Source organism: Eptesicus fuscus, chromosome 17, assembly GCF_027574615.1.
Source record: "Eptesicus fuscus isolate TK198812 chromosome 17, DD_ASM_mEF_20220401, whole genome shotgun sequence".
In the NCBI taxonomy this organism is placed as follows: Eukaryota; Metazoa; Chordata; class Mammalia; order Chiroptera; family Vespertilionidae; genus Eptesicus; species Eptesicus fuscus.
In genome coordinates this window covers 33,648,442-33,675,376 of record NC_072489.1, presented here as the reverse complement: position 1 = coordinate 33,675,376, position 26,935 = coordinate 33,648,442, and the positions used below count along the sequence as shown (strand labels likewise).

At 45.7% G+C, this 26,935-nt stretch overlaps 1 protein-coding gene across 2 annotated transcripts in view; it reads left to right on the top strand.

Annotated features, from left to right (window-relative positions):
- The first annotated feature begins 400 nt into the window (after positions 1–400).
- The window catches only part of SGMS1 (sphingomyelin synthase 1), a 251,170-nt gene continuing 224,635 nt past the window's right edge, over positions 401–26,935 (top strand). For both annotated transcript variants that reach the window (XM_054729295.1, XM_054729296.1), the window contains exon 1: positions 401–641. The gene's annotated coding sequence lies outside the window, so the exon portion shown is untranslated. The remainder of the gene's footprint in view (positions 642–26,935) is intronic.

Here is a 26,935-nt window from a genome sequence, read left to right as displayed (position 1 = left end):
CCACCTCGGGTCGCTCGCAAACTCGGGCCCCAGAGCCCGAGGTTCCGACCAGCCCCCGCTCCCCGCCGCTCCGGCTCCGCCTCTGAGCGTGAAACTCGGCTCTCCTCCGGCTTCAATAAGCGGCCCCTCACACTGTGCAGGCGGGGCCGCGATCGTCGTCGGGAAAACGCTCGCCTCCCGAGCTTGCAATTTACTAAAGAGTAAAAACCAAGAGGCCAAACCCCCGCTCCCCCTGGGGGCGCAGTCCGGTCTCGTGCCTCGGTCCCGGGGAGAGCCCCCGGCGGGCCCCACCCTCCCGGCCCGCCCTCCCGGCCGCCGCGAACACCCGGAGGAGCGGATCGGCGTCGCGCGGGAAGCCGGGCGGCTCGTGCAGCGGACTGGGCATGCTCTGCGGCCCGGGAGGCTAGCGGTGGCAAGTGGGAAGGTTTCGCACCAGGGAGGCAGCGGCCGGGGCAGCGGCGGCGGCGGGCGCGGACAGGAGCGGGAAGGGCCAGCGAAGGCTGCTCTGTCCTTGTGCCCCGCGAGCCGGCCGGAGAGCGCGCTCTGGGTGCAGCGCCCCGACGCTGCCCTGCCCCGGATTCCATTCCGCGGCGGGGGGCTCGGCGAGCGGAATTCCGGAGGCTGCCGCGACTCCGGGGCAAGTGAGTCGTGGGGCGTGGGGAAAAGGCGATTTGCGGGGAGGGCCGATGGGACAGCCGCCTCGGGCCTGGGCCTGACTCCCGGGAGCCGAGTGCGAGCAGCCCGGGGGGGGGGGGGGCGAGGGGGCGTGAGTGCTGCCCGCGCGGTGCCGCGCGCGTACCTGGCGGGCTCCCCCTCCCCGCCCCCACGCGCGGCCGCTCCAAAGAGTGGGCGCAGGGGGCGGTCGGGCGGCCCGGCTCGGGAATCGGAGGAAGCGGGCTGCCTGCTCGGCTCCCGGTCCAAGTTGGGGCGGGGAGGAAGGCGGGGGCGTCAGTGGGCACCTTTTCAGAGGTGCTGCGTGCGGGCTGGAAGACTGCCTAATGTCCGAGTGGGGCGAGCGGACGGTGGCGGGGCCAAAGAAACGGGGAGACGGGGTTGCCTTTGGGCAGTGGCCCGGCCAGGGTCCGGAGACCCACAGGGACCCGAGACCCGCAGGGATCGACCCCAAATCACGGCCCCACCCCCACGCCCCGGGCGGCGGCGTGACAGTTGGTACCTCCCGGTCAGATCACGGTCGGCCAGGCGCCCAGGGTTTCAGGATCCTGCGAACCCAACCCCCTTGCCGTGGCCGCTCTGTGCCCCTCTACAACACAGCTGGTGGGACCCCAATCCCGGAGGAGCAAGCTCCCCTCCGAAGGATGCAAAAACAGCCTCTAGGTAGGAGGAGGCTCCAAATCCCGCTGGGCTGCCCCCGCTGGATGGGGGGTGTTTAGGGGTAAGGCCTGGAGGAACCGTGGGCGCAGCCTGGAGCTGGACAGTCACTCCGGGACGCGGCTGTGCCCGGGAGTGAGGGGTCCCCCGCGATTCCGAGGGGCTTGTCAAGGGCAGAGCAGCGACTCGGGTCGCAGCGTCTGGTGGGCCGATGAGCTGTCCCGGTCCAGCTAACGGATTCAGTCGGGCGCGTTCTGCTTAACGCTTGTTTCCCTCTTGGGAGTCGCGAGTAAAAAATCGGGACAGGGGCTGACGAGGCTGGAGGGAGCGAAGAACATCCATGCAGGTGCTTCTCAGGTGTTTCTTTTCACCTTCAAACAGCACAGACTTCTGCTGTGCACGCTTATGAAACCAAGAATGAAGGCTGCTCTCTGAAAGGGAAGTTTGTGTTCTGCCATGGGGCCTGCCTACTATTTTAGCTCCCTTGACATGTACCTTCCTGGACCTTTAAAGCTGTTTGGACAGGTTATGTTGCTTTCAGATTTGGGGGTGTTTCTGGTTGGCTGCCTGGATATGGAAGCGCTAAGTGCCTGTTGGGGTGTGCTGTGAACTCCCCACGCTTCCTGGCTCTGGGTGTTGAACATTGGGGGGGGGGGGGGGGGACTGAGTGGGCAGAAAGAGAGGAGTGGGCTGGTGATGTAGCAACTGGCTGGGAGTTGCCTAGGGCCGCCCAGACTTAACAGGGTTGGTGGCTCTTTTGGCCTGTGCTCAGGGGTGTTTCACTGGACAGGGTGTAAGATGTCCAAGGGAGAAGCCAGGTGGGGGGGATGGGCCCCTGCGTGGTCAGTGCTCCAAGGGATGCCCGGGGAGGTTTGGTGATTCAGCAGGTGGCAGCCTTCCAGCTCTGAAGCCATGCCTTGTCCAAGCCAGCCAGAACGCCGTGGCTGCAGCTTGTGCCTGCTGTTAGAGGTGCCAGCTTTGGGGGAACCTCCAGGAGGTAGCTGCCTCCTGCCTGCAGCCGCTCACTTCTCATATCCGGCTTTCTGTTTAGGTGTGCAGGCCCGGGGTTTTGGGGTTTCTTTACTGCTTCCCTTAAACGGTGTAGCATGTTTTTGAGTGTCTCCAGGGCTGTGACCTGCTAGAGAGCAGGAGGTGGCAGCTGCCACCACACACAGTTTAAGCAGTTTTTCTTCAGAAAATGATAGCAATATGCAAAGCAGAGAACTTGTCTTTTCCTTCTTTTCTGCTTCAGAAGAAATTTACATATTTAGTAAAATAGGTGTATTTCTGCAACTCTTCCTAGTGCTGTTAGCCAACTATTTCAAATATAAGAAAGCATTTAAAAAATTAATTCAAGGCGTGGATTACGCTGACATTAAAGGGGCACCATTATTTTAAAGTGTCTTATTCATTGGAGAATACCTAGCATCTTGCCCAGTGTCTACCTTGAAGATACTCAGTAAATGCTTACTCAGCTATAATTTAAAAAATGTTTTCATAACAGAAGCTTGTCAGTAAATGTTGACACTTATATAACCTTGTATGTTTTCTTAAGTCAGGATTGCCTGTGTTGACCATAAACATTCAATTTACCTTAAAAAGTCAACTCTTTTACTCCCTCCACCCTAATTTTCAAATTGTGGCAGATTCTGTACCTCAGCTGGAAAAACGTGGGCATGCTTTGCTAACCTATCTCATGAAAATCTTACATATAACTGTATACTAAAAAAAACCAACACCTCACTAAAAAGTATGCGTGCTGCCTATCAAATAGACTTTATTAACAAAACTTTATTTTATACAAAACATTTCAGGAAAACCCTAGAATCTCCAAACCTTTACCATCCAATGAAAAGTGCTACTGTAGAGAAGACAAAATAATGTTTTGGGAATAAAAATTCAGGGATTGTTTGCACAGGGGAGTAATCTCCCCAGTCTTCAGGGGAAGTATGAGTGTTTGGCCCACTCATTCTTCTGTTTTACCTTAGCTATTCTCCTTTCTCTGGTTGTTTAGCTATTTCTTCTTCCCCTAAAGACATACTTTCCTGGCATGGGCTTGCTTACTTAAAGCTGCTGCCAGAAGGATCTGTTGTATTTTCTCACACAAATTCAATCAGTGGGGATTTTTCTCTTCTTATTGTCGCACACACTTTCCCACTACTTTGTACGATACACTGTTTGATGGCCTTTGGAAAAAGCTGTGGCCAGGACACGACTGATTATAGAAAGCTTTTTCTTTGCCCCTTTTTGGATGGTAGCTATAGTCACAGCAATCTCTTATGGAAGACCTGTATGGCATTCCTAGTCTTAGGATTTTGGAGTTTCCGATAAAGGCTGTTGGTCAGGAATATAACTGGTCATTTATCACCGCCTAGCACATTCCAGGAATTTGGGCAGTGAAGTTTGTTACTTTAGTAAGCTGCATAATCACCAGAGGATCATATTTTGGATTAGCCCATTTGGATGTGGGAGTTGGGAAGCAGTGTTGGCTGTGGGTGAGGGGAGAGCGAAGAAAGGGGAAGGGCTAATGGGAACAGGAAGATGGCTTGGTTTTGTAACTGTGACTTCTGTTTCAGTAAAAAGGAATTGAATGGCTCATCAACAAGTGTGGCTCAGTTTCCACTGGAATGCTCAGACCCCTCCCAAGTCCTCTGTCTCCACAAATAACACACCACACACAGACACACACAGCTCTACAGACACACACTGAAGAGACACAGGCACAGAGGTAGAAAGCCAAGAACCCCAGATTCTTTTTAAAATACTAACATGGCAAGGAGGGAAAATTCAGGACTGAAATCACCTTAACCCTTTGCACTCGCTTGCTTTTTTCTCGATTCCTTTATTCTAATGCTAACTGTGTCGAGTCAAACTCGACATCCGAGTGCAAAAGGTTTAAGTTTGTATTTCAAAAAGATCCCCCTTTCCTCTCTCAGGCAAGCTGATCTGCCCCCTTAGCCTGCAGAGCCCTGGGGCTTTCACTGAAGTTAGTAACCACTGTATGTCAGTGCAGGAGAGTGGGCATTTAGGGATAGCTTTGGTGTTCGTTTTTGCTTAAACAACAGATATGAATTTTCTCACAATTATAGAGGCTGGAATCCCGAGATCTAGGTGCCAGTAGAGTTGATTCCTCCTGAGGCCCCTCTCCTTGGCTTGCAGATGGCTACCTTCTTGCTGTGTCCTCACATGGCCTTTCCTCTGTGTGCCTGAATCCCTGTGTGTCCTCCTCTTATAGGAAAAAGAGTCCTATTGGGTTAGGTTCACCCATGTGACCTCATTTGACCTTAATCCCAAATACAGTCATATCTTAAGGTGGAGAGGCTGGGTGGAGAAAGCCAGACTTGTTGGGTTATGAAATTCATGGAAATGAAGGGGAGGGAAATTTGGGGGCTGGGAGAATGAAGGGATTGGATTAATACTGATTTAACAATTACCTGGCACTGTATGTGCCATTGCCTACTAGAATGTCTACCTGGATGTCCCAGGCACTGATAATCAGTAAGTCCCAAGTTGAACTCCTTCCCTGCTTCTGTTGAAGGGTTGGTGAACATTACTCAGGTTTTGGCACAAGATTCTCTCCCTGTGCAATACTCCTTTCCATTCCCATTCCCCTCTCAGAGGAGCCTACTCTTCTGTGTTGGATATGTTCGTGGGTATATCTATGTCTTTGCTAAAGATGTCACATTATTTTGTGCACGTTTTCAATTTACATTAAGTGGTACTGTTCTATAGATTTCATTCAGTTTCTTTTTCATTCAACATTAAAACTTTTTATTACAGAAAATTTCAGACATTCATTAAAGTCGGAAGAGTTTCACTCAACATTTTATTTGTGAGATCTAGTGCATTGCCGTGATTACTGCGCGTTACGGTTGGCCTGCTGTGCACCCACCAGCTTTACCTACCCATTTCCCTAGTGATGGACACTTAGCTCGCCTCCACGCCTGCTACTGGGAGCAAAGCTGTGATGAAATTTCCTGTAGCAGTTTCTGGATGATGCTTGTGAGATTATCTCTAGGCTAGTGGTTCTCAAAGTGGTCCACACCCAGCCGCAGCAGCATCACCTGGGAACTGCTGCAGATTCCAGGCCCCAATGTACACCTCCTAAATCAGAAACCCTGGGGACAGACTCCATCAGTTTGTGTTTTAACATGTCCAGCCTTAAGAGTCTCATGCATGGGAAAGAACCTCCAGGAGTGAGTGGGGTGGGTGGGTAATAAACATACCAAATTCTTCTCCAGTGTGGATGAGTTGGTTGACACTCACGCAATATGCATGAGGATTTCTGATTCCCCACATCCTCGCTAGTGGTTGATATTAACCATCTTTCTAATTTTGCCAATATTTGGTGGCTATAAAGTGGCATCTTGTTTTAATGTAAGTTTATTAATGAATTTGAGCATCTTCTAATATATTTGTTAGCTATTACAGTATCTTTGACCAGCTTTAGTCTGTTTTTCTAATGCATTGATTTGCAGATGTTTCTTGCATATTCTAGATAGAAATCCCATTCTGCCATCTGTCTGTCAATGGTAACTGTCAGAAAGTTTTAGTTTTAATATAGCCCAAGTCCATTAATTTTTTGCCTTATGTTGCACTTTAGGAGTCTTAAGATGTTCTTCCTTCGCCAGGGTTACAAAGATACTCTATATTCTGTTCTTTCAGCTCCCTAGTTACTTTTTACAATGAGAGCTTTCATCTCTCTGAGGTTTATCTTCATCTATGGCATAAAGAGGAATACAACTTTATTTTTTCCCTTTCCATTATGTGAGCCAGTTTCCCCCAAATCATTTGTTAAACAGTACTCTTTTCCTAAATTTTATTTTTGTGTGTAGCATCTTTTATCATACATCAGGTTTTCTCATGCATATATCAAGTCCATATTTTCACTTTACGTATGGTAAATTACATCCATTTAAAGTGTACAGTTGGATGAATTTGACAAATGTACATACCTATGAGACAACCATACAAACAAGATACAAAGCATTTTCATTACCCCAAAACTTCCTCGGGCCCCTTTGCCTTCATCCTTCTCTCTGTCCCCACACTTGGGTAACCACTGGTCTGCTTTCTGCCCCTATAGATTCGTTTGCATTTTCCATGATTTTATATAAATGGAACCGTCCAGTATGGTACTTTTTGTGCGTCTGATTCCTTTCACTTAACATACAGATTTTTTAAAATCTTTTTTAAAAGTTGTGGCAAAAGAGACATAACATAAACTTACCATTTAACCATTTTTAAGTGTACAGTTCAGCAGCATTAAGTACATTCACAATGTTGTGCAACCATCACCACCCTCAATCTCCAGAACTTTCCCCTCAGCCCAGATTGAAACTGTTCACAGTAAACACAACATACTGATTTTGAGATTCTTTACGGGGGGTTGCTTTTGAGTTCTGTATTCTGTTCCAGTCGTATCTGTCTGTTTATAGGCCAGGTTATTTTTATTAATGAACAGACACACAAGCTTTGCAGTGTGTCTTATACGGTAGGGTGAGCTTCTCATTTGCTCCTCTTTTTCAGAATCGGTTGTTTGTGGACCTTTTCTCCTCCACATACATTTTGTAATCCTTGTCAAGTTCTCAGCAAAGTCCTGGAAATGTGATGGGCATTGCATTGGATGTATAATTCAACAAGGGGAGAATTGACACCTTTTCTGTGCTAATATTGGAATTCTTTCCACTAACATGGTTATCATCCCATCTTTTAAAAATGACTTTTTAATAGAGTTTTAAATTTTTTTCTCTCATGATAACATGTTTTACAAAGGTAATACGTTGCTTTGAGGAGATTTGAGCGCGGGCTTCTTAGTCTGAACCTTAGAGGAAGGCAGGGTAGGGGCTTTGGGGACAGATCTTGTTTCAGTGTTGGTTTTCCATTCACCAACCCTGAGAGTCATTGGGCAAGTTACCTTTCAGTAGTACCAGGTCCTTCCTCACTCAAACTGAATCCCAAAAGCCTCTCTAGGAGGCTGTTGAGGGGGTTAAATGAGATAATGTAGGAGAGGCAGGGAGTACAGATCTTGAAGCAGTTGCTGCTCAGTGAATGTTGGTGTAATACCTTCTCTGATGCTGGCTGTGAATAGCATAAACTTCATACCTTTATTCTGCCTCTTAGGGATTGATAGCAAAGAAGTGTCAGAAAAGCAAAGTGAATAACCTAATCAATTAATCATGTGACACACTCTAAGTCTACATATGCAGCCTGTGCTCCTACCTAGTTTTGTGGAGCTTCCCAGAAATTATAGATAATTCCAAACAATTTTACAGTCCAGTGGGGAAGAAAAGACATACAAGAAACAGAGAACTCTATGTGGCAGATGGTGTATAATTAGGGGTTAAGTGGTGTGATGTCAGGGGAGTTATGAGAAAGATAAATGCTGCTCTGGAAGAGTTTTGACTTGATTTGGGTAGAATTGGATTAGAGGGAGAGGTGGGACTGGTGAAAGCAAGTATAATTAGCATTTCTGCCAGGGCTTTGAGGGCCTATTGAACCCTGCCACAGTGGATTTTGTCCCTAAATGTAAGTGCTTTGCGATCAGTGATAACTAGTGGCTAATAGATGCCTAGATAACGAGTACATGTCTTACAGTGCAGCGGTTAAGAGCACTGACCCTGGAGCTAGAGTGCCTGGGTTCAGATCTTGGCATTACTTTTTAGGAGCTGTGGGGCCTTAGGCAGGTTAGGTAAACGCTTGCACCTCAGTTCCCTAACCTTCGAGGGTGGTGCGGTAACAGCAGGTACCTCACAGTGTGGTTGTGAGAACAGCATAAATTAACATGTCAGGCACTTAGTTCCTGGCACAAGACAATCACTCTAAGGCAGTGGTCGGCAAACTCATTAGTCAACAGAGCGGCAAACCGCGGCTCGTGAGCCGCATGTGGCTCGTGAGCCGCAGTTTGCCGACCACTGCTCTAAGGTGTTAGCTCTTCTTATGATGACTAGTTCATATCCATTGTGTTTCCTGTCTTAGTGGGGTAGGTACGTGAGGTCTTATGCCCCAGAGTTGATGGCTTTTGTCCAGAAGGACTTGCTGGAGGCACAGTCCACAGAGTGGGCTTTCTCTGCACATCGCCGGGCACGTGACGGGTGCTCCGGTTGCAGACTTACATAAGTACATGCTTGACAGTGTGTCACGTGCCGTCGCTGCCCATCCTGGATGTCCTTGGTCAGGGCTCCGGAAGGACTGGATAGAAGAGGTCAGGGGGTTAGCATACAGGACGAAAGTGTCATTTTGCTGTATTTCTAGTTCTGACAAAGGTGTAATCATAGGGATTCACATTTGTTGAGGGCTAACCACCTACAAGGCACTAAGCCCTTGACCCTTGTGATAATCTATGAGATGGATATTACTATCCCCGTTTTAGAACGGAGGAGAGCGGGCACAGCTAATTTGCCCAACAAGGAAGTAGTGCTTTGATGGAATTTGGTGCTTGGGGCCTTTGCCAGTTGGCACAAATGACCAGAGCAGGTGCTGTCGGTGGAGAGACATGATTTACGTAGAGTTGTGAAACACAGGGGAGCCCAGCAGGGCATTCCCATGACCTTGGAGGTTTATCAGCTTAAGCTGGTGGTTCTCAAATTTCAGCAGGTATCACAGTCACCTGGAGGCTTGTGAAAAACACCTTGTGCTCCGCGCACCCCACCAGTTTCTGAGGCAAGTAGGTGGGGGTGGGGCCTGGTAGCTGACTCCTCGAACATGTTCCCGGTGCTGCTGATGCTGCTGGTCTGGAGACCACCCTGAGAACCCTGCAGTGAGGGGGGCCAGCTGCTCCCACTTCTAGTTACAGTCAGGTGAGATGATTTCAGGTTCAGAAATTTAAAATGCTTCCCACCTCCTGAAAGAAAAACTGGACTCACACGGTCCTGTTTATCTAGGCCAGCAGAGGAATGTCTGCGCCAGCGCAGGGTAGAAATTTGCTTTCTGTCCCTACCAGTATTTCTGACACGGCTAAGGCGGATGGTAATCCAGGGTGGAGAGAAAATTTGGAAAATGCAAGTAAAAACTCGTTAGAAGCATGAAGTAGCATATAATGCATCTCATGTTAAGAAGATGCCCTGATTTGTTTTAATTTTGTTATTTTTTTCACCCCACTCACTGCTATAGACACAACAAAGCTTTGTGTCCACCATTTATGCCTTGGGGAAAATTTAGGCACAGAGAAATGGAAAGTGTATGAAGATACATAGTCTGACTGTGGAGAGGCAGGAGGTAATCTTATTTGACTGGGTTCATTGTAGTAGAAAACTGGCTGCAGGAAGGCTCTTAAAAGAAAAGGAATGAAAAGGAAAGGAAGGGCTGTGTACCCATTTCCAGCTGTTGTGAGGTAAAGTAGCCACTTTTGCCCAAGCTTAGCACAGCGCCTGCACACAGGAAGCTCTCAAGAAGTGTGAATTGCTGTCATTATAGCACAAGTTTTCTGTTTTGCAATTGAGGCTGCATTTCTCTCTTCTGAACAATGTTACACATAAAACGTGAATGAGAAAATTTTAGAAATGAAAGATTTTGTAGGAAATCGGGACTTAGAATCACTCAGGTAAGGGAAGAAACTTCTGTGTCTCTCCTGCGACCCTGGCCGCCAGGGAGAGCTCCTTTGCTTGGTGAGAGGATAAGGGCCGGGGTGGAGGGGGGGGGGGGGGCGAGGAAGGAGAGCATGGGGGATGGGGGTTGCTAAGGAAACACTGGGGAGGCCAGAGAGGCCTGTTCACACGTGTAGATGTTCTCCAGTCTGGTGTTTTTATAGCCTGGGGTTTACAATGGCACAAATATATGCTAAGGGTCTGTCTGCTATGGGCTAGGCCCCTGGGAAGCCTTGAGATACAGAGATGAGTAAGATGGGGTGTGGGTCCTTGAGGCCTTGGGGAGGGGAGAGACAGACATGTCCACAGATAAATGACATCGCCATGGAGTGAGTGCAGTGTGGCAGCTACACACCAAGCCTCCTGGGGCAGGGGTGGGCTGGTCGGAGGAGAAGGTCACCTGTTCCAGGTTCCCTATACAACAGCAACGTGAGAAAGTAAATGATGCCATAGGTCACTATAGCTGGAACTGGAAGTGGTATTGTTTTGTTTTTGTTTTGGGGGTTTCCATTTTTAGTGAGGTAACTCCCATGGCAGGGAGGAGTCTAGGAAGAGGTGTGCTAAGATGGTCAGCTAGCAAGTGGAATTGGGAACTGGAACTGCATTTCAAAACCACATAGGGAGTCGTAGGGAACACTTGACAGTTTATTTTCTTTGTGTCTAAAAAAAGTAGCTAAATTTTAGCTACATCCTAGGAATGTAAAACCTGGAGATGAATAACTCTCTTTAAGGTAAATCAGCTTTTAAAAGAAATATCTGATTAAAAACAAGGTTTTATTTTATTATAGCTCAATTTCTGGCAAAGTGCTAAATTCCACTTTCAATTTTGTTTTCAGTAGTTCTCTTTTCTCATTTTCTTTGTCCTCTCTTTTCCTGCTTTACCCTCTTTTCCTCCCTTCCTCCTCCCCTCTCCCCTTCCTTAATACCCTTATAAACAACATGCAAGCTAAGGCCCATGTGCCAAGCTATGACCTTGGCAAACTTGGTCTCTGTTTCCTTGTCTGTAAATGGAGAGTTTGGATTCGCTGACCCCTAGCTGTCTAGTCCCCAGACTCCATGAATTCTGTGATTGTGAGATACCTGACAAGAGTGTCTCATGAGCTCCAATTATCAGCCATTTATTATCTATACGAATAAAAGGGCAATATGCTAATTAGACCCGGTCGACTGGACATCTTCTGGTCATCCTGCCTTCCTTCTGGACAAAGCCACGGTGGCGGGGGCTGAGGCAGAGGCGGTTAGGAGGCGATCAGGCCAGCAGGGGAGGGCAGTTAGGGGCGATCAGGCTGGCAGGGGAGGGCAGTTAGGGGCAATCAGGCAGGCAGGCTGGTGAGTGGTTGGGAGCCAGCGGTCCCAGATTGGGAGAGGGATGTCTGACTACCGGTTTAGGCCCAATCCCTGCGGCAGTTAGACATCCTCTGAGGGGTCCCAGATTGGAGAGGATGCAGGCCGGGCTGAAGGACCCCCCCTCCCCCACATGAATTTTGTGCACCAGGCCTCTAGTTCTGTTACTAAAAAAAGTATCTTATTTTGGAACTTCCTCCCCCAATCCTATTTAGTTGTGAAATGTGGAAACCAAACTGAAATGTGTGGTTTTTCTCTGAGTAGGATGCAAAGGTGATTTCTTTCCTGGGTTCTTGTCCAGGTGGATTCGAAGAATGAAGCCACGGACAAAAGGTGGTATAGGAAAAAGTGGAAATTTATTGGAAAACAAGCACAGAATCCCACGTGGGGAGGGGGTCCCAAGGGAGTGACCACCTAAGCCCCTTTTTCCTAAAGTTTATAAAGGCTGCAGTTCTTTGGGTCCTGATAGTCCCCTCTGATAAGTCACTATAGCAGCTTCAAAGCTCAAACCTCACATGGGCCCCCCTTTTTTTATCCCCCTTCTGTGGTAGCATTCTCTGTCCCTGTGATAATCTGTTTTCCTCTTTCTCCCTTTTGTTTCTCTACTCCGGTGTCTTCCTCTCCCCTTAGGCCGTGGCATCTCTTCTCTCTCTGTGAATGTATGCCTTTGGGCAGCTCCCAGCACCCAGCTTTGCAGTCCTCCCCCATGGACCCTCTTTATTTTTAAAACTCCCTAAACCTGCCTGTTTTACCCCTAAAAACTCTTTTCAGTTGCGTGCCCAAACCACTTTATAGAAAGAGCAATGAGTGGTTGATTCTTCACTTTTCGTATTTTCCACGCAGTGACTGATGCTCCTGGCAGGCTAGCTGTCAACGGTGTAAAATGTGGGATAGCCAGTCTTTTAAAAGTTTCATTCAGGCATACTGTGTGAAGCCACGAAGGCTGTTATGAGTACCATTAAATAAGGACAAATTATAAGGGATGTGATGATTAATTTCAGGTTACAGGGTGGGGTGTGGGGGACTCCACAGCTAAGCCAGTGGGTGGATGATGCTCAGGTCAGGAATGGCGCTCCTGAGTCACAGGTTCAGTGAAGGTTGAAAGAAGAGAAAGATCCTGGGGGCAGGGCCGTGGAGAACAGACCTCAAGAGCCCTGTCCCCTGTGGGGAGGGTTGGCCGAAGGGGATGCCCCCTCCCTGTGTAGAAGAGGCCGGAGAAGTCAGGAAGGGGAGAGAAATAGCAGCTGAAGGGGGCCGGGAACATTTACCCTCCTGAGAAACAGGCTAACAGTTTGGGCAGATGTCTGCACAGGAGATGGGCGTGCGGATGTTCCTGAAGCCCAAAGAGAAGAGGAGTTTATTGCTCTTGAGAAAGCTGGGAGGGGAGAGGGCAGTGTGAGGAGGCAGGGCGGTGGCTGGGGAAGGTGCTCAGACAGGGGGCGTGCTGGAGGAGAAGCCCCGGGACCGAAAGGGTGTCGGAAAAGAAACACCCTGTGTGGGATTCCATGGCTTCAGCCCAAGTCAGGCTGCCTTGGTAACCCGAGATTCAGAGGGAGCAAGTGGGGACAGGTGTGGCTGTCTTTCTGGGGCACTGGCTTTTTCTCATGTGAAGTGGGAATAACAAGCACTCCATCTCAGTGCTGTCAAGTGCAAGCCCTTGGCGTGTGCCTGCGGTAGTGCAGGGCGGCACCCGCAGTTGTTGAGGTGACCTTGGGAGTGGCAGCAGAAGGTGACCGGGGTTCTCTGTCTGAGGGGGAGGGAGTGCTGGTTCCCTTTCTGCTCCCTCAGGGGCGTGTGGACCATTCACTTGACTAGATGCACTGAGTGAGGCAGGGTCAGTGCACTGGGACTGTCCAGCTGTACCCAGATTTGTGGCTGCGTGTTGTTGAGATTTCACCATGTGAACTGTGGTCCCCTCTCTTGTGTTTCTGCCTGATCCCAGAGCCTGTCCCTGTTCCTCCTGCCGTTAGTTCACTCTTCTCACCATCAGATCCTGAGGGCATGGATGTCTCCTGTATGCCTTTGCTCTTACGGAAGTTCTTTGTAATAGCCTCAGTCTCTTGCCTAAACTTCCAGACCATTGGGACCCGCTGCTTTGTCTTGGACGAGACCAAGAATACAGTATAGGTGTGAACCAAGCAAAGGCTTCGTCTGCATGGAGTTCTCTTGGTTATGGGACGGGCACATGTATGTTCAAGCCAGTGAACATACATGTAGCATGCCAGGTGGTCAGGAGGCAGAGCCTCCCCCGTGCCTCCTAAGGGCTCTGCCGCCCATTCACAAGGTGGGTGATTTGACATTTGCTTTGCTGCTGCTGTGGAGTAGTGACACCCGAGTTACTCTGAAAGGCTCTGCAGAGTTGCCAGCAGCTGTGCTGGGCAGCACTCCAAGTTTCCATAGGGCCCTGAACCTGGCCTCTTCCCCTCCCTTTGATTTTGGAAACAGAGACAGCGTGGTGAGAGCACTCAGGAATGTCTCAAGTCTCCTGATGGCCATTTGTTTGAAGGCCCTATCAGTGGCCCAGGGGTTCTTGATGGGTTTCACCAAGCCACTGAAATAAAATTTATCATTTTAGGTGTGTGCATTTTTCTGGGGAGAGTGTTTAAAACTTTCTTTAAATTCACTTGGAAAGGTCCATTTTTATGGAAGTGGATAAAAGGTTAAAATTGTGTCATTGAGGGTCTTTATTGCTGTCTGTCCCCTTTTTAGAAGAACTAATGAGAAGTGAACGCCTAAAGGCAGGAGGCAGACACACACACACGGAGCCTCACTGCGGTTATAAGGGACTTGATATTTCTGTGACTCAGGGGTGGGACAGGTTCAGCCATTCTTCTAAGGAAATAAGAGAAGCAGGTATAGCTGGCTGGCGTCATTGAAGACCAGTGAACTTAGTGGGAGAAAGGAGGGGGAGGGGAGTGTGATGCTACAGTGTGGTTTGTTCTCCACTAAAGCAAGAAAAGGAGGTTGAGCTCCGGAGGAGAGCAGGAGTCCACTTGAGCAGGTGCTTTTCTCAGATTTCTGGCTCTGATGGCACCAAAAATAGGTCTGGAGAGGACAGTTTGTGAGTCTGATGTCAAAGACACCTGTTTGAGGAGATTCTTCTGTGTGAGAAGTCCACAGTAGTTTACCTAAATAATAAAGTTAATATCAGTTGTCCTTCACCATAAGGGTATGAAAGGGTAGCTTTTAAGAGAATCACATAGATACTTACACACTATTTGATCCAGGAATTAAACTTCTGGGAGTTTAAGAAATAATTAAGACCATTATTCATCCAAGAGCTGTTTATCATAGTGAAAAGTTGGAAACCAAAATGCAGCAATAGGGGATTAATTAAATTATGTATATTGGACAATAAAATACTAAGCAACACTTAAAAATAATATCTAAAAGAATACTCATGTAGAACATTCTTCTAAAAATATTGCTATGTGCAAAAAGATATGCTTTTCTTTAATTTATTGATTTTAGAGAGAGAGAGGAAAGGAAAGAGAAAGAGAGAAACATCCATTTGCTGTTCCACTTATTTATGCATTCATTGGTTGATTCTTTTTTTTTTTTTTTTTTTTACTTTATATTTCTTTATTGATTAAGGTGTCACATATTTGTCCTCATCCCCCCATTCCCATCCCACCCCTCTCCCCACGCATGCCCCAATCCCCTGTTGAACTCAACCGTTGGATAGGCTCATATGCATGCACACAGGTCCCTTGGTTGAACTCTCCCCCTCCCTCTACCCTCCCCCTACCTTCCCATATCCTCCCTCTGAGGACTGATAGTCCGATCGATGCCTCCTTGCTTCTGGTTCTGTTCTTGTTCCTCAGTCTATGTTGTTCATCATTTCCCCTAGATGAGCGAGATCATATGTCACTAGATATATACTAACAAGAACTAAATGTGAGACGAGCAATAATAGTTATGCTGACAGGCAAATGAATCAATCTGTAGCGAGCTTCCCCCTGGACCAACAGTTCTTTTGAGACCCAATTTCAATGTCCAGTAGTTCCTTATGTGTACATGTCAGCCCTGACCCCTCAGCTCTGGATGGTGGACAAATGGTGGTAATGGAGGTCTGACTCCCTCTGGCTTGGTCTCGGCCGAACCCAGGGGCACGGCGTCACCCGGATTAAGGGGCACGTGGCCTCACCCATACCCAAGGGGCGCGTGGTCTCACCCGGGCCTGGGACCCAGCCTCACCCGGATGGATCCAGGGGCGCATGGCCTCACCCGGACCAAGGATCTGGCTTCACCCGTACCCAGGGACGCTTGGCCTCTCCCAGACCCAGGGGCACGTGGCCTCACCCGGGCTTAGTTGCACAAGGCCTCACCTGGATCCAGGGACCCATGGTCTCTCCCGGACCCAGGGACGCTTGGCCTCTCCCAGACCCAGGGCCACTTGGGCTCACCCGGGCCTAGGTGCACGAGGCCTCACCCGGATCCAGGGACACATGGTCTCACCCAGACCCAGGAACGCTTGGCCTCTCCCAGACCCAGGGCCATTTGGGCTCAACCGGGCCTAGGTGCACGAGGCCTCACCCGGATCCTGGGACACATGGTCTCACCCGGACCCAGGGACGCTTGGCCTTTCCCAGACCCAGGGCCACTTGGGCTCACCCGGGCCTAGGTGCACGAGGCCTCACCCGGATCCAGGGACACATGGTCTCACCCGGACCCAGGGACGCTTGGCCTCTCCCAGACCCAGGGCCACTTGGGCTCACCCGGGCCTAGGTGCACGAGGCCTCATCCGGATCAAGGGACGCATGGTCTCACCCGGACCCAGGGACGCTTGGCCTCTCCCAGACCCAGGGGCACGTGGCCTCACCCGGGCCTAGGTGCACGAGGCCTCACCAGGATCCAGGGACACATGGTCTCACCCGGACCCAGGGACGCTTGGCCTCTCCCAGACCCAGGGCCACTTGGGCTCACCCGGGCCTAGGTGCACGAGGCCTCACCCGGATCCAGGGACACATGGTCTCACCCGGACCGGTTGATTCTTTTATATGCCCTGACTAGGGATTGAACCCCCAGCCTTGGTGTATGGGGACAGTGCTCTAACCAACTGAGCTACCCAGCCAGGGCTATACTGATTTTGTAAAAAACAAAACAAAACAAAACAAAAAACAAAAAAAAAACCCCAAACTATTCAGGATATATTAGCTGAGTGCCTACTCTGAGCCAGGCACCCTGCTGGGGACTGGTGACATAGTGATGAACTAGGCAGGTATGGTTCCTGCCCTTAACAAGCGTATAGTCTACAAGGGAAATAGGCAAGTATATTGACTTTCTCATAACAAGTTTTGTAAGTACTTGTAGGAGGACTACAAAAAGAATGACTCCGTAGCAGGCAGTTTGCCTGGTAGGTCCATTGCTGACCTGAATTCACTGATGTTCTAGAAAGCCTGAAGTCAGTCATTAAGATGTCTTACTGACAATGCCCTCCTGTTGAACTGTCTTCCTTTCTCCGCAGCACAGTGCAAGACTCTGGTGGAAAGGGGTGGTGGCTTTAGAAGTGGGGGATAGTCCTGCCTACTTTCTGGCTTCTGTTCTTTGTACTATAGTTGTCACAAGCCGCATCACCAGCTCACCTGGCATTGTCTCTTGTCGTTCACTGCCACCTCTCGTGGGCTTCATGTTCTGAGTGTTGGGCCTCTGACTTACTTTGTCTGTGGTGTTTGCTGTCATGTGGAGTGGTGCTTTATTCTTAGAAATCATCTGGTTTAAATTCCTTCTTGGAGCCTGCAAGGCCTGGATTGGAATCTGGGTGTCCTGATTTCCTGTGGGCATCTTTGCCACGAGGCACAGTCGTGGCCTCTCCCAGTCACCATAGGCATGGCTCTTCCAGGCAGATATGCTTTAAAAAGTAGGAGGAATTTTAATTCCTTGGCCCCACAAAGCTCCAATAAAGGTTAACTCCTTCAAAGGCAAAGCAGATTTCTTGAGAAGGAGAAATTAAGGACTGTCTTTGGTAGTGTGGCTGCCTGTCACAGGCCTGAGGTGAAGGAGAAAGGCTGTTGGCACCGTTTGGCAAGTTTGTGAAAGTGTGTTCTTTGCTAAACTTGGTGCGCTTCCCCTGTGTGTCAGGCTGTGTCAGGCTCGCAGGGTCCGAAGAGGAAGGAGTTGTGGGCTCTGCTCTGGAGCTACATTCCAGAGAGGACAGCTGAGAGATGGCCTCATGTCTGTGCAGAGTGATTAAACGCTGTCTGTACTAGCGACTGGAACTCAGGAATTTTTGCTGAAATGTGCATGGAGGCATTTACTGGGGAGAGCAGGTTTGAGCTGGACATAGATAAGGGGTAGGAGGGCCAGAGTCGTGAATGGCGGTCCTTGGAGTTGGCAGTGTACAGCCTGTGCTGACTGTTCAAGGTTGCTCTGCATTTGCCTTTTAACCTGTTGGCTTTTTCTTTTAGAAAAACTTTTCTTTTTCTTTCTCCTCCTCCAAACCCCTTTCGCTCTTACTCCATCCCCTCCCTCTTCCTCTTTTTAAGGTATACAAGCAAAAAGAATGCCATCCATCATCTTATCCCCATAAATAACCACTATTATTTTGGCATATATCCCTCCAATCTTTTTTCTATAAATATTGGATGTGCCACCAATAAACATTTTGATCAAATGCTGAAAGACGGGATGTTAAAAGGAATAGAATTGCCAAAGCTAAATCTCACTGTTCTAGAATCGACTTCTGGGATACAAGTATAAATCTGTAATTTTACAAAAATGATTACATGTTATTAACATTATGATAGTCATTGCATTGTGGTTCAGGAGCTTAATTGCTTAGCACATACAACCAGTGCAGAGAGCATTTGTGATACTGGGTAGGTAGTGACTTTCAGCTGAGGTAGAGGAGGGAGGAGCAAGGCTCTTATTTATTTATGTTTTTGAGTTATTATTATTTTTGCTAGCTCTCAATATGTAACACTGTAAGTGGTAGTTTACCTCCAGCTTATTAAACTTTTGTCAGATAACTGGCTTTTCTGGAACTAAAGGTTTCCTTGGTGGTGATCAGGCAGTTTCGTTGAAGTTACCCCTCACCCCAGCTGTGTGCAGTGCTTGAATAATCGCAGACACAGAAGTAAGGTTGTTGCCTGTATACAGTTTCTTCCCTGATGTTTTGCGCGCGGTTGCTGCTTCTCACAGCCAGTTGAGAGAAAGAGTCCGGAAGCCTTGGCTCTGGAACTGTGGCCTGGGAGCAGCGTAATGAGCTTTCAAGATAACAAAGCTGTTTTCCAGATCTCCATCTGCATCTCGGCTTTCACTGCCTGCTCACACTTTAGCTTATACACTGGAGAAGAGTGACAGAGAACCTTCACAGATGTAATATGGGAGAAATGTCTGTTCTCTCAAGCATCTCTGCTTCTAATAGTCAACTACTTTTCCCAAGTAACCATTGGCTGTTAGCATGCTCTTTTTGTTAATACTCACCAGAGGATATTTTTTCCCATTGATTTTTAGAGAGAGTGGAAGGAGGGAGGGGAGAGACAGAGAGAAATATCCATGTGAGAGAGACACATTGATTGGTTACCTCCTGCATGTCCCCTGACCGGGGCTGGGGATCAAGCCTGCAACCAGTGTACCATGTATGTGCCCTTGACCGGAATCGAACCCGTGACCCTTCAGTCCGAGGGCCGATGCTCTCTCTAACCACGGAAAAAACAGCTAGGGCTAGCATGCTCTCTGATATTGTTAGTAAATATGCTCTGTTGTTGCTGTTATCTGCAAAGTATAGTGTTAGAATTTTCTTTTATTCAAACTGCCTTGTCAAATACATAATAACTACCCATCCCATCCTGTTCTTGGACATCTCATATTAGGTACACGACAAAATCCTTTGGGTGTCACATGAGGGTGCCACCCTTGGGGGGATCTTTGTGGGGAGAAGATTTTTATTCTAAGATACATCTGGAGTGCTCACCAATTTTTAGAAATGAATCTTAAAATATTACCGGTAAATATTTGAATGGTGTGCCTTGTTCTTATTGCTGATGTTGCCATGCTGATGTGGTGCGATCATTGACCATACACTAGTTCAGGGACGCCAGAAACAGCATTTCGAGAAGGCATTCTGTTCTTTGGCCTTTCGGATTTTGGCCAGTTTTGGAAACGAAAGACAGTTTTGGTGGATCTTTAAATGTACATAGGTCAGGGAGAATCTAAACAGCTCAATAGGCCAGTAACTATGGAAGAAATTGAAGCAGTCATCAAAAAACTTCCGGCAATCAAAAGCCCGGGGCCAGATGGCTTCACAGGAGAGTTTTACCAAACATTCAAGGAAGAACTAAAACATATCCTCCTCAGACTATTCCAAAAAATTCAAGAGGAAGGAACACTTCCAAGCTCCTTCTATGAAGCCAGCATCACCCTAATACCAAAACCAGATAAAGACAACACAATGAAAGAGAATTACAGGCCAATATCCCTCATGAACATAGATGCCAAAATCCTCAACAAAATTCTAGCAAATCGGCTCCAGCAGTACATCAGAAAGATCATACACCATGACCAAATAGGATTTATCCCAGGAATGCAAGGATGGTACAATATCCGCAAATCAATAAACGTGATACATCACATAAACAAGTTGAGAGATAAAAATCACATAGTCATTATCAATTGATGCAGAAAAAGCATTTGACAAAATCCAACACCCTTTCTTGATAAAAACTCTCAACAAGGTGGGAATAGAAGGATCATACCTCAACATAATAAAAGCTATATATGATAAACCCACAGCAAACATCATACTCAATGGGCAAAAACTAAAACCATTTCCCCTAAGAACAGGAACAAGACAGGGATGCCCACTCTCACCACACCTGTTTGACATAGTACTGGAAGTATTAGTCATTGCAATTAGACAAGAAGAAGAAATAAAAGGCATCCAAATTGGAAAAGAACAAGTAAAGCTGTCCTTATTTGCAGATGACATGATATTGTACATAAAAAACCCAAAAGACTCCATCAAAAAACTAATAGACTTAATAAATGAATTCGGCAACATAGCAGGATACAAAATTACCGTCAAGAAATCTATGGCCTTTCTATATACCAATAGTGAACTTACAGAAAGAGAGACTAAAAAAGCAATCCCATTTACCATCGCACCAAAAAAATTAAGATACCTAGGAATAAACTTAACTAAGGAGGTAAAAGACCTATACGTGGAAAACTACAGGACACTGAAAAAAGAGATAGAAGAAGACATAAACAGATGGAAGAACATACCATGTTCATGGATTGGTAGAATCAACATCATTAAAATGTCCATACTACCCAAAGCAATCTATAGATTCAATGCACTCCCCATTAAAATACCAATGGCATATTTCACAGACCTAGAAAGAACTCTCCAAAAATTCATCTGGAATAAAAAAAGACCCCGAATAGCCACAGCAATCCTGAGAAAGAAGAATAAAGTAGGAGGAATCTCAATACCAGATTTCAAGCTGTATTACAAAGCCACGGTTCTCAAAACAGCATGGTACTGGCATAAGAACAGACATATAGATCAATGGAATAGAATAGAGAATCCAGATATCAACCCAAACCACTATGCTCAATTAATATTTGATAAAGGAGGCATGAACATACAATGGAGTCAAGACAGTCTCTTCAATAAATGGTGTTGGGGAAATTGGACAGATACATGCAAAAAAATGAAACTAGATCACCAACTTACACCATACACAAAAATAAACTCAAAATGGATACAGGACTTAAACATAAGACGGGAAACCATAAGAATACTAGAGGAATCCACAGGCAGCAAAATCTCAGACATATGCTGAAAGAACTTCACTGATACTGCCCCTAGGGCAATGGAAGCTAAAGAGAAAATAAACAAATGGGACTACATCAAAATAAAAAGCTTTTTTACAGCAAAAGAAACTATCAACAAAACAACAAGAAATCCCACTGTATGGAAGAACATATTTGCAAATGTTATCACTGATAAAGGTTTAATCTCCAATATCTATAGGCAGCTATAAAACTTAATAAAAGGAAGATAAATGATCCAATAAAAAAATGGGCAATGGACCTAAATAGAATCCTTTCAAAAGAAGACAGAAGGAAGGCTAAGAGACACATGAAAACATGCTCAAAGTCACTAATTATCCGAGAGATGCAAATCAAAACGACAATGCGGTACCATCTCACACCAGCCAGAATGGCTATCATCAACAAATCAACAAACGACAAGTGTTGGTGAGGATGCGGAGAAAAAGGAACCCTCGTGCACTGCTGGTGGGAATGCAGACTGGTGCAGCCACTGTGGAGAACAGTATGGAGTTTCCTCAAAAAACTGAAAATAGAACTCCCATTTGACCCAGTAATTCCACTCCTAGGAATATATCCTAAGAAACTGGAAACACCAATAAGAAAGGATATATGCACCCCTATGTTCATAGCAGCACAATTTATAATAGCTAAGATTTGGAAACAGCCTAGGTGCCCGTCAGCAGATGACTGGATCAGAAAACTGTGGTTCATCTACACAATGAAATACTATGCTGCCATAAAAAAGAAGGAATTCTTACCATTCACAGCAACCTGGATGGAATTGGAGAACATTATGCTAAGTGAAATAAGCCAGTCAATGAAAGAAAAATACCACATGATCTCACTCATTTATGGATAATCAAGAAAATTATAAACTGTTGAACAAAAAGATAGATACAGAGACAGTAAAGCATCAAACAGACTGTCAAATTACAGCAGGAAGGTTAGGGAGAGGTGGGGGAGATAAGAGATCAATCAAAGGACTTGTATGCATACATATAAGCATAACCAATGGACACAAAACTATGGGGGGTGAGGGCATGTTTGGGAGTGGGGTGGAGGGGGCAATGGTAAGATATGTACACATATAATACCTTAATAAAAAATGAAAAAAATTATCAGAAAAAATATATACATAGAAATACATATTTCATTTGTATAGGTTTAAGATATTTCTAATATATGACTGAGAATGTTTTGAACCTAATCTACTTTTAAAAAGGTACAAACATATTAATTTAATTAGTAAAATAAATGTAACATAAAATTTATCATTTTAACCAATTTCAAGAGTACAATTGAGTGGCATTAAGTATATTCACATTGTTGTGCAACTATCACCACCATCCATCTTCAGAATTTTTTCATCATCTCAAGCTGAAACCTTGTACCCATTAAAAAAATAATGTTCCCCTCCCCCCCTTGCCAGTCCTGGCAACCAACCCTTCTACTTTCTTCATCTATGATTTGACAATCCTAGGCCTGTTATGAGTGGAATTATACAGTATTTGTCCTTTTGTGTCTGGCTTATTTCACTCAGCATAATGTATTCAAGGTTTATCCTTTTTGTAGCATATATCCTTTTTAAGGCTTAATAATATTCCATTGCATGTATATACCACATTTTATTCATTTATTCATTAGTGCACACTTGGGTTTGCTTCTACCTTTTGGCTATTGTGAATAATGCTGTTGTAAATTGTTCAAGTCAAACATCTTTAAATAGGCTTTAACATATATATATATATATATGTATATATATATTTAAAATATATATATATATCTTCTCGTGATTCGTTTTACTAGAGGGCTGCCATATCCAAGTTTGGTCAAGGAAATGCCTGCCTCACTGACATGAAAACATCCAAGCACTTCCAACAGTGTTCGGCTGAAAGCATTAGTAGTTGCCTGAGGTCAAGAGAGCAGTTTCACAGAGCTTCAGAGCGCTCTCACAGTGAACTTGGCAGCAATCTTGAGTGAGGCCTGTCAGGGTTGTTGGAAAACAGCCTGGTGTTTTCATAGCTTTTGCTCTGATAGCTCTTGCCTGTTAGTACCTCAAGAGGGAAAAGCTGGCCATGGTGTTGGTTCCTGAACTCATGTTAGCTGGTAAAATTCTCATCAGAATTCTTTCTGGATATGCAGATATGATTGACTCTCTCTCTCCTAGGCCACTAGGGAATTCTGACTAGGAATGACAGTCTGGAAGGGGATCTGCGGTTCTGGGCTGCAAACTGTGTGCATACAGCAAGCACTCTTGATTTAAACCTGTATATTTTCCCAAATCTGTGTGGCAGAAGAGGCCTGACGGAGAATATAGAGTAACACATTCTTCACAGACGCCTCCCAGTGGTCTACTGGCTTGGGCACAGCCCCCCGCAGTGACATGATTTAGGTACTCTTTTGTGGAGATGTGGGAAATTGAGGTTAGCCTTCTGCTTTGTGGTGAGAGTAGTGACATATTTTGTACTTTTATAGGCTAGATAAGAATCACATGTGATTAACCCTAGTTTAAACCATGCCAGTCTAGTCTGTTTCTACTGCCCACATTTTCTAATGGCATGTGACATATCAGAAGTGAGAGAGAGACTCTTGGTGAGTTTACTGATAGCATTGTGGATTTTATTTTTATATTAAAAGTATGTTTTCTTGCTCCATTATCTTTTTAAAAAATGTATTTTTTATTGATTTCAGAGAGGAAGGGAGAGGGTGAGAGAGACAGAAACATAAATGATGAGAGAGAATCATTGATCAGCTGCCTTCTGCACACCCTACACTGGGGATCAAGCCCGCAACCTGGGCATGTGACCGCCTGGTTCATAGGTTGATGCTCAACCACTGAGTCTTGATGGCCGGGCACTGCTTTATCTTTTATGTTTAATTATTTTTTTGTCTTTGATTTAAATTAAGGTGACTTCTACAACAAAATAACATGCATGTTTAATACTTAGTCATATAATTTACATATTTAGTTAATCACTTTTGGCAATCAGTCAAATATTCTACTTCAAAGAATAATTATAATACTGCCTGAATAAATTTTTGGGTTTAACATGCAAGACATAAGCAGAGATGTGTCTCTGGGGAAAAAAGATAATTTGGATCCTTTTGTACCATTAACATTTTGAGTGTAGCTCACTAACCTGGCACTGCATCAGTTTTCTAGGCCAGTGGTAGGCAAACTCATTACTCAACAGAGCCAAATATCAACAGTACAACAATTGAAATTTCTTTTGAGAGCCAAATTTTTTAAACTTAAACTTCTTCTAACGCCATTTCTTCAAAATAGACTCGCCCAGGCCGTGGTATTTTGTGGAAGAGCCACACTCAAGAGGCCAAAGAGCCGCATGTGGCTCGCGAGCCGCAGTTTGCCGACCACGGTTCTAGGCAAATGACTTCAAGTATACGGTTGAAGTCTATTTTAAGTTATTCATTAGGCGGTTGACTGAAAGTGTGATTTTGAAGCTGTAGAATTCGCTGCATTGTGGTCCTCTGGAAAGTCATAGTTGTGGTTGTAGGCGGTGCTGTTGAGAGCTTGGCAGAGATGCAGGGTCCTGCCTGTGTGCCCACAACGGACCAGTGATACCTAGAGCTCTGTGTCTTTACTGCTTCTGGGTGTGTTAGGGGAAAGCAGGCCCCACTGTTGAGGTTTTGATCAAAAGAGGAACATGAGCAAATGTCTGCAGGCTGGTTATACTCACAGTGTCTGAATCTCCCATCTTCTATTGCGCCCTTTTAATCTGATTCTTCCCTGACACCCCCACTGAGATTGCTTATATGGCATTACTTCTGACCCTGTGGCACTGAATGCTTCTTCATCGTCCTCCTCCTTGACTGTCACGTAACACCCTTCTTTCCTTTCCTTTTGCCTCTTTGAGTCTTTGAGGCTCTCTACACTTCTGGTCCTTCTATCTTCCCAGTGATTGCTTCTTTGACTCTTCCCTGGAACATCTGCCTGATCCGTACATGTCCATGTATGAGGGTCGGCCCTCAGCCTGTGATGTGCAGCTCGGCTTGTGCAGGCTCAGGCGAGGGGAGCAGTCCCCTTTCTTTGATGTGGAGTGGTGGGGGAATGGGGATCCAGCTGGTAGACGCTGTGATTATATTGTGTGGTTTTGACTCAGAAAGTTCCTACTGTCTGGGAGGTATGGTTAGGGCAGTTTTGGCCCCTTAAATGTAGACTGTGAGGTGGAAGTGATGGAGAAAGTGCAGGGCCTTCTGTGCATTGAGGCCTCTATTTTAGGAATAAACTCTAGGCATCAGAAGTATTGATGCATAGATTAAACCTGACCTTTTTCATTTTCTCATCTGTACTTAATTTCCAGAATAGTTAATGTGACTCCTATTGGAATAAACAATGACATGTATTCCAAGTGTTATGCTCTTATTCATTTTTGAAAATTCAATCATAATAATAAAAGGCCAAGAGGCGTCACGACCAAAATGACCAAATGACTGGTCACCATGAGGTGCATGGAACACCTATCGGGCCCTCTCCCGAAGCCTACAGGCTCCGATCGCAGCAAGGCTGGCAGCTGGCGGCGGGCGAGGCAGGCCCACGTGGCTGTGAGTGCGGTGTGCACGGGTGGGCAGGGCCGCACGATATCGCGTGTTGGGCCTCTAGTAAATAATAAAATCTCAACCTGCTCACATATGCTCCTGTTTGTCCCATTCCTCTGTCTCCATGTAGAAGACAAATGTTGTGGACTCCTTCCAGTAACAAATGTTTAAAGATAAATAGTATTAGAAATTGACTTTAAGAATTCATTTCTCACAGATTTGTTGCCAATTGCATCTTTAAAGTCCCTTCAAATGTTATGGCTGTTTGATTTAAAATAATTGTACAATATTTCTTTTATGACTGGAGAGGATTGTACAGTTTAGTTTTCTTTGCCACTCAATTTTCTTTATTGCCTTGAGTTAATATTTGGAGGTACTGTTTCAGATACTGTATATCTTAAGACTGTGATTTCTTGTTTTTCTTTCTTGTATTTTTTATTTACTGAACTGCCTGCTGGAAATTTTCTTTAGCAGATTCACTCATTTGTGGAGCCCAGAAGTTTATAAAGAATGAGAGAGGGAATATCAGATATTGGGAGGCATACATCATGGTGTAATGAAAATACACCAAGGCTTTTGATTCTTGGCAGAGTTGGATTTGGGTGCTCCACTCTGCCAATCGTTGGGAATGGGATGTTAATCAAATTACTTGAGTTGTTTAAATCCTAATTTCCTCATTGTAAAATGGGGATAATAATGCTCATTTTAAAAGATTTGTTATGGGATTATGTCTGTCAGTCCCCAGCAAATTGTAGGTGTAGAGTACATGGTAGTGATCATTGCTAGGGCTTCCTCTCCTAAGACCAAACTATATTAGAGAGGGGTAATATTTTCCTGTTGTTTTCTTTTATCATTTACCATTACAGAAAATACAGACATGAGAGGTAGATAAGGAAAGTCTAGACTGACTAAGGACCTCATTTTATTGTTTGCTTGAAATGACATAGTCTAAATTTCTCCTGGTTGCTCTTCAGCTAGCTGAAGAGCATGATGTTAAAAAAATAATATATTAAAATAAGATCTTCTCTCTCTAGAACCTTTGCAAATTAATCTGCTTGGCTATTGAGTTCTTTCCTCAGGAAGTAGAGGCTCTACATTTATTTATTCTCATTTTATTATGAAAATATTTTAAACATAGAAAAATATAGAAAATAATATAATGCACATATACAATACCCAGCCTCCAGTTTTAACATACATTTTGTGTGTTTGGTGTGTATGTTTTATATATGTGTGTTTATATTTTATATATAACATATCCAACTCCACTGGAATCTAAGATGAGAGGCCTTGCTGTCTGATTCACTGCTCTCTCATGCCTAGGATAGTGCTTGTATCCA